The 7964-nt window shown below is 39.6% G+C and overlaps 1 protein-coding gene across 1 annotated transcript in view; it reads left to right on the top strand.

Annotated features, from left to right (window-relative positions):
• The first annotated feature begins 1064 nt into the window (after positions 1 to 1064).
• Positions 1065 to 7964, top strand: part of gal3st3 (galactose-3-O-sulfotransferase 3) — a 38411-nt gene continuing 31511 nt past the window's right edge. The window contains exon 1 of the mRNA XM_014207087.2: positions 1065 to 1392. The gene's annotated coding sequence lies outside the window, so the exon portion shown is untranslated. The remainder of the gene's footprint in view (positions 1393 to 7964) is intronic.

Below are 7964 nucleotides of genomic sequence, written 5' to 3'. Positions count from 1 at the left end.
GTTATACACTTGGGGTCACGCATGATTATCATGAACCAGGTTTACATGAGCTTCTGTACAAACCATTGTTTGTCTCTGGATAAAATGCATCTATATTGCATACCAAGGCTACTTACTTACATTGTTGTCTGAAAAGAGATATATTTTTATTCCAAGTGAAGCCATTTGCCTTGCTTGTATTTTCTTATAGGAGGACAATCTTCTCATAACAAACTCGTCAGATAAATGATCTTCATTCAGTTGCTACAGCTATTGTGGAAAGTAAGATCTTTAATGTATGGTGAGTGTGATAAACAGACATATAGATATCCCAGTGTGAATTCCATAACTTTGATCAACTAAAATCATGACAACATTGAATCAAGTGACGGCCTATGTGGCCTAGCAATAATCCTGAATCACAAATGATTTTAAAAAAAGCACAATTGTCACAATCAAATAAACCAATACATTCTATGAAACAAAAAAATATATATCAGAAAATGTAGGCCTACAGTCAGAAATGTCTAACATTGCTGACCAAGTAGCATTTAGGGAACAATGCCTCGTTAAACGACACTGTCTTGTCTCCTTATTGAAGAACTTGTTGATCCATGAAGTTCATTATGTTCCTCTGCTTCTTATGAACACAACCCAATGTCTTAGTAGTGCACTTCATAGGGAATAGGGGGCTATTTGGGACATAAACAGACATTATGAAGACAGTGGGTTGTGTTCATAACAAGCAGAGGAACATAATGAACTTCATGGATCAACAAATTCTTCAATAAGGAGACAAGACAGTATCGTTTAACGAGGCATTGTCTCCCTCTATTGTCCAAGCAATGGTCTATCCAGTCTACCCCGACCATATGGACACTGCAATATGGCGCCATGGGCCATCCACACCCAAACAACACTTCATCAAATCATAATAATAAAGAACGTCTTCTCTTATAATATATAATTGAGTCATTCCGCGTCATCAGCATGTGTGTGCGCTTGTGTGTGTGCTGCTCCTTCATTCCACTACTGGGGTGGGGGGGGGGGCAGGGGGCGCGCATTCGGTACGGGTATAGAAGAAAGGCATGACCGTCTCGTTTGTGCGCACGAGGGGTCTCAAAGCATTGATGACATACAGCGGGAGAGCAGCATCCGCCGGACAGAGGGGCAATCAAATGTAAAACGAACGATTCCATCCTGCAGCGTTTCCATAGCACTAGCCTCCTATACATTCCTTTTGATGTTTCTATCACGAATGAATCGATGACGAAGAAGAGTAAGAAGGAAAAGGAAGATTGGAGGAGATTCGCTTCTCTCATAACTGGGTACCGGTGACCTATTAGTCAAAAACGTCAAACGAGAATAGCCGCACCATCATCTGTCGCGTCTGTTTGTCGTGAGATGACAAAGGTGGGTGATATAGAATAGAATATCATCATAATGTTTTGTGTTTATCTGTAACAGCACCCTTTTTATTCCAATACCCGTTAATCGCTATTTCCCCAATTTTTATGACAGGATATTTATCTGGGAATTTCTGTTGGCATTGCTCCCAGTAGTCTACAATAGAATATATTATTTCATTGCTTTTCCAACGTCACCGGGCTGGTGCACCCAGCACCCCACTGCCCCGGGTCTTAATTCTTTACAACGCCTGCCGCTGCGGTGTTGTGTCAGTCACTGACCGATGATCAAGCGACGACGGTCTCGGGCATAGGCTGTTGTGACAAGTGCGTTTGTCATTTCAGCCCGTCAGTCAGTTATTCGTTCGCCGGTTCGCATTTCATCATTATTATTATCCCCTTCGGAGTTTATTTTTGTATGAATGAATTATCCCAAAATATTGACATGTGGGTTTGGATCTGGGTGCCGTGCTCATATTCTCCCGGTCTCGTCCTGTCCTGTTATTATACGGAGGACGGTAGGCTACTTTAGGAACTCAATAGATTGTGATAATCTTCAGTGCTTTCAGAAAGTATTCATACACCTTGACTTATTCCACATTTTGTTGTGTTAAAGCCTGAATTCAAAATGGATCTAAAAAAAAACTATAATGACGAAATAAAACATGTTTTTAGAATTGTTTGCGTATTTATTGAAAATCAAACAAAAACTATTTATTGAAACTCAAAAAATATCTAATTTACATACCTATTCACACCCCTTTGCTATGACATTCCAAATTTAGCTCAGTTGCATCCAAATTCCTTTGATGATCCTTTAGATGTCACTACAACAACTCGATTGGAGTCCACCTGTTGTCAATGCAATTGTTTGGACATGATTTAGAAAGAAACACACTTTTCTATATAAGGTCCCACAGTTGACAGTGCATTTCAGAGCAAAAACTATACCATGAAGTCAAAGGAACTTTCGTAGATCTCCATCGAGGCAAATCTTTTTTTGGAAGGGTATAAAACAATTTCTAGAGTGTTGAAAGTTTACAAGAGCACAGTGGTCTCCATCATTGGGAAACTACCTAGAACTACCTAGACTTTGCCTAGAGCTGGCCGTCTGACCAAACTGAGCAACTGGGCAAGAAGGACCTTGGTCAGGGAGGTGACCAAGAACCCAATGACCAATCTGACAGAACTATAGAGTTTCTTGGCTGAGATGGGAGTACCTGCCAGAAGGACAACAGTCTCTGCAACACTTCACCAATCTGGGCTTTATAGGAGAGTGGCCAAAAGGAAGCCACTCCTGAGAAAAAGGCACAAGACAGCACATCTGGAGTTTGCAAAAAGGCACGTGAAAAACTCTGAGATCATAAGGAAAAAGATTCTGTAGTCTGATGAGACAAAAATGTAACTATTTGGCATGAATGCAAAGTGCTATGTCTGGATAAAACCAGGCACAGATCATCACCTCTTAAACACCAACCCTCCCGTGAAGCATGGTGGTGGCAGCATCATGCTATGGGGATGGTTTTCAGCGGCAGGGACTGAGAGATTGGTAAGGATAGAGGGAACAATGAATGGAACCAAATACAGGCAAATCCCTGATTAGAACCTGCTTCAGAGTGCAAATGACCTTCGACTGGAGCGAAGATTTATATTCAAACAGGGCATTGACCCCAAGCATGCAGCCAAAGCGACGCTGGAATGGCTTCAGCACATGTGACAGTCTTTGTGTGGCCCAGCCAAAGCCCAGACCTGAATCCCATTAAAAATCTGTGGAAAAACTTGAAGATTGCTGTTCACTGCCGCTCCCCAACTAATTTAACGGAGCCTGAGAAAATCTGCAGGGAAGAATGGAGAAAAATCCCCAAATCCAGATGTGCAAAGCTGATACAGAAAGGTGCTTCTACTAAGTATTGTCTCAGGGGTGTGAATACTTATGTAAATGAGATATTTCTGTATTTCTGTATATTTCTGTATTTCATTTGCAAACATTTCTAAAAACATGTTTTCACTTTGTCGTTATTGGGTATTGTGTGTAGATGGGGGAGATAAAAAACAACAATTTAATCCATTTTGAATTCAGGCTGTAACACAACAAAATGTTTAATAAGTCAAGGGGTATGGATACTTTTTGAAGGCACTATCTTCCAGAAGGACCTGAAAGCCATATGATTGATTATTCTAGCCTATCCATTATATTAGATTAAATTGGTTTAACACTCTCCCCGCTTAATGAAGGCCTAATTATTTTTCATTGAAAAGAGGTTATCATTTCAGAACATGAGACGGAGAGAGATGATACAACAGGAAATAGAAAACATATTTAAGATGCATTTAGGCCTATGAATAAATGCAATGTTTTCGCAATATAATAGTATTTGCTATTTTGTTTCAGCCTAATTTCCTTTTTACCAACCTATTTGAATTAGTTTGCTATGGGTTAATTAGAATGAAACATGATATCTATCTGTTCAGTCATTCTACCACAGTGCATCTTGTTCTCACCCTATCATCTATAAGGTTAATATTAGTGTGATTGAGCTGAAAGTGCTGTCAGATTAGATATACCGAGTGTACAAAACATTTCATAAAATAGAATTACCAGGTGAATCCAGGTGAAAGCTACAGTGCCTTCAGAAAGTATTCATACCCCTTGACTTACTCCACAATTTGTTGTGTTACAGCCTGAATTCAAAATGGATTAAATAGAAAATAACTAAATCATTTTTTTCCTCACCCATCTACACACAATACCCCCATCATGACGAAGTGAAAACATGTTTCGAATTTTTAGCTAATTTATTGAAAAATGAAATACAGAAATATCTCAATTTACATAGGTTCACACCCCTGAGTCAATACAATGTAGAAGCACCTTTGGCAGCTATTACAGCTATGAGTCTTTCTGGGTAAGTCTCTAAGAGCTTTCCACACCTGGATTGTACAACATTTTATGTTTTTTATTTATTTTTTATTCTTCAAGCTTTGTCGAATTGGTTGTTGATCATTGCTAGACATCCATTTTCAGGTCATGTCATAGATTTTCAAGCAGATTTAAGTCAAAACTAACTTGGTCACTCAGGAACATTCAGTCTTCTTGGTAAGCAATACCAGTGTAGATTTGTTCTTGTGTTTTAAGGTTATTGTCCTGCTGAAAGGTGAATTCATCTCCCAGTGTCTGTTGGAAAGCAGACTGAAGCAGGTTTTCAGATAGGATTTTGCCTGTGCTTAGCTCCATTCCTTTTTTTTCAGTCCTTAACGATTACAAGCGTTCCCATAACATGATGTAGCCACCACTATGCTTGAAAATATGGAATGTGGTGCTCAGTAATGTGTTGTATAGGATTTGCCCTAAACATAACACTTTGTATTCAGGACAAAAAGTGAATTGCTTTGCCACATTTTCTGCAGTATTACTTTAGTGCCTTGCATGTGCAGGATGTATGTCACGTCTTTCTGAAGAATGGGACCAAAGCGCAGCGTGTGTATCGTTCCACATTTTATTATAACTGTGAAACTATGCAAGACATACAAATAAACTAATGAACAAAACAAACCGTGACGAAGCGGTGCAACATACACTTACTCAAAATACAATCTCCCACATACCCAGGTGGGAAAAACAACTACTTAAGTATGATCTCCAATTAGAGACAACGATGACCAGCTGCCTGTAATTGGAGATCCCAAAAAACAACATAGAAATACAGAAACAAGAACATGACAACATAGAAAATCTAAACTAGACACAACCCCGTCACGCCCTGACCTACTCTACCATAGAAAATAAAAGCTTCTATGGTCAGGACGTGACAATGTAACTGCAATGTTGTTGATCCAGCCTCAGTTTATCCTATCAGAGCCATTAAACTCTGTAACTGTTTAAGTAAAAAAAATCATAAATAATAATAATTATGTTAAAACACTATTATTGCACACAGAATGATTCCATGCAACACATTATGTGGCTTGTTAAGCAAATTTTGACTCCAGAACTTATTTAGGCTTGCCATAACAACGGGGTTGAATACTTATTGACTAAAGACATTTCACCTTTTCATTTTTATTAATTTGTAAAACTTTCTAAAAACATAATTCCACTTTGACATTATGGGGTATTGTGTGTAGGCCAGTGACACAAAATCTCAATTAAATCAATTTAAAATTCAGGCTGTAACACAACAAAATGTGGGAAAAGGGGTGTGAATACATTCTGAAGGCACTGTATGATCCCTTATTGATGTAACTTGTTAAATCCACTTCACTCAGGGTAGATGAAGGGGAGGAGGCAGGTTAAAGAAGGATTTCTAAGCCTTAAGACAATTGAGACATGGATTGTGTATGTGTGCCATTCAGAGGGTGAATGGGCAAGACAAAAGATTTAAGTGCCTTTGAACGGGTATGGTAGTAGGTGCCAGGCGCACCGGTTTAAGTGTGTCACGCTGCTGGGGTTTTCACATTCAACAGTTTCCCATGTGTATCACGAATGGTCCACCACCCGAAGGACATCCAGCCAACTTGACACAACTGTGAGAAGCATTGGAGTCAACATGGGCCAGCATCCCTGTAGAAAGCTTTTGACACCTTGTAGAGTCCATGCCCTGACAAATTGAGGCTGTTCTGAGGGCAAAAGCAGGTGCAACTCAATATTAGCAATGCAATGCAACTCAATATTAAGCCAATGCAACTCAATATTGTTCCTAATGTTCTATACACTCAGTGTAGTTTGGCGTGAGTGAGGGATATGCTATGTAATTAGTCTAGCAGGCTACAGTGCATTTCGTTCACTACTGTAGAAGTTTGAACGTTCCTATTTTTGTGTGGTCCAGGTAGGTTTACTTCTATTGATTGGATTTATTTTTAATTAATCGTCACTTGTTTCATTATTAGCCTATATTGACAATACAACTATTTCTTGGCAATCAAATTATTTAAATTGAACAAAATTGAGGTTAGTGTTTGTGTGTGTGTCACAAAAGAGTACAAACTGAGGACAAATCAAGTATATTGAGAATGTGGCACCACAGTATAGAATTAAAGAGATTCTCTGGTACTTGTGCATACTTTTTATCCAGTAGTTCTGAAAGTAGTGTTAACGAGCCAAAAGTGGTCCCCAAAAATTGCATTGCACTCTCTCGCTGTGTGTGCATGATGTGCCTCTTGCTAGATTTTAGTCAAATGGTGAGGGGCTGAAGCTCATTGGTTGAACTCAAATTGTTAGGGGGCTGGCCAAGGTGGGGGAAAATGTAGGGAAAATTCAGATAAACCCATTCATACCACTCTAATGGTATAGCAGTGTGTTCTCTTTGAGGGCGGTCCAAATGGTTAGCCAAGCAAGGGAAATTTGCAATATAAGCCCCTCAGCCCTCATTTTTAGTCGAGTTTGCGAGTGTACAATTATGTTCACTTCGGAGCCTGAAACTCCCCATAATTCAATTTGTGACGATTGCACATCCGCTAAGAAAAGTCAGCCAAAAATTAAAACCTAAACGTCAATATATGAAGTCAACATACAAGTTTAAGTAAAAACTAACGTAAATAAGTTAGAAATTGTGCTACTAATGCACATGACGGCACAAACACGTCTCGTAAAAGTAATTATGTTTTTGTTTGGTTAGCTTTTGGAAATTGTAAATATAAAAATGGTCATCCCTGTGGCTCAGTTGGTAGAGCATGGTGTTTGCAACGCCAGGGTTGTGGGTTCGATTCCCACGGGTGGCCAGTACAACAACAAAAAATACATGAAATGTATGCATTCACTACTGTAAGTTGCTCTGGATAAGAGCGTCTGCTAAATGACTAAAATGTAAAAATGTTTCCAGCTAGGCAGGCGAAACGTTATTTAGCTAATTAATTTGCTAGCTATTATACAGTATACAGTAGGCGTAATAATTATTTATTTTATGTAAGTAGGCATGCAATCATAATTGACTGTAGCGCATATAAAGCACCCACAAGTGCCGGTGACTGAAAACACAATCACTGGATGAACGAGTGATGAATTTACGGGCCAGGGTGGTCCATTCCTATCCCCTCATCTCACTTCATTTGAGGGCTGAGGGGATACGGTGTGTTTGCCTTTGTCTTCCTGCCTGGACCTGTGGGAACACAATACAGAATAATGAACGCATGCTCTTGAAGTGACAATGCAGGCTTATGAATGACAGTGATAGCATCCTCCACACACACACACACACACACACACACACACACACACACACACACACACACACATCTCTCTCTTTCTCTCTCCTCCCCCGGGCGTGCGCTATCTCCATGCCTGGCAGACTGTGAAAAAGGCACAATCGGGTGCGTGAGCGGTTTCCCAATAGCGATGGAACTCATGCCCCGTTTACATCGTGACAAACGTATTTTATTGCGCCATACGTCATCTTTATGCAATCTCGTTCCGTTACTGGACGGAGAGCATAGGGGGAGTGTCACAATGCAAGAAAAGATGAAGGACAACCTAGTCTCTTGTCAGGGATTACATTTTTGGGGGAGATCGTAAAATATGACCTTTCATTCAAGACAGGAGAAACATATTGTTTCAGTTGATAATAAAATATGTTTTGTTTAGTT

This window comes from Salmo salar, chromosome ssa07 (assembly GCF_905237065.1).
Source record: "Salmo salar chromosome ssa07, Ssal_v3.1, whole genome shotgun sequence".
In the NCBI taxonomy this organism is placed as follows: Eukaryota; Metazoa; Chordata; class Actinopteri; order Salmoniformes; family Salmonidae; genus Salmo; species Salmo salar.
The sequence above is the reverse complement of the archived record's forward strand: the minus strand, read 5'-3'. Positions and strand labels throughout refer to the sequence as shown.